Source organism: Pteropus alecto, unplaced genomic scaffold, assembly GCF_000325575.1.
Source record: "Pteropus alecto unplaced genomic scaffold, ASM32557v1 scaffold75, whole genome shotgun sequence".
NCBI classification, from domain to species: domain Eukaryota; kingdom Metazoa; phylum Chordata; class Mammalia; order Chiroptera; family Pteropodidae; genus Pteropus; species Pteropus alecto.
This window is the reverse complement of record NW_006440638.1, coordinates 7184445-7184950: the sequence shown is the minus strand read 5'-3', so window position 1 is coordinate 7184950 and position 506 is coordinate 7184445. Positions and strand designations below refer to the sequence as shown.

Below are 506 nucleotides of genomic sequence, written 5' to 3'. Positions count from 1 at the left end.
AGAAATTAAAATTGAAAAAATTTAAAATATTTATTTATTAATAAATTTAAAAATAACATAGCTGGTTTTTATAAATAATTACTATAATTTCCAACACAAAAAGTGAAAATGAAAGAGTAGTATGTTTTACAATTTTACAAATCTTTTTAATGTCTAACTTAATAGAAAGAAGCTAGATACTTTTTTTTTTAGGTGAGGCAAACCTTGGTTGACCTCACAGATTGCAAGTACCTTGTCCAATTACAAGCCCTTATTTTCTTTTTATTTTTCACACCTACAGTACCTGGTCTTCCTAGGTGGTCTCCCATTCAAGTACTAATCAGGCCCAACTCTGCTTAGCTTCCGAGATCAGACGGTATCAGGCTTGTTCAGGGTAGCATGCCCGCAGATGAGGCAGCTAGATCCTTATACTGCTTCTAAATTCAATTTGTTGCAATACTCACATCAAAAGGTTAAAAAATGTCTTTTGTTCAAATGTTTTTTCTTCCACTTATGCCTCTCTTTTT

The 506-nt window shown here is 31.8% G+C and overlaps 1 pseudogene; it reads right to left on the bottom strand.

The window, feature by feature from the left end:
- Positions 1-271: 271 nt before the first annotated feature.
- On the bottom strand, positions 272-390 carry LOC112484393 (annotated as a pseudogene).
- Positions 391-506: the final 116 nt, after the last annotated feature.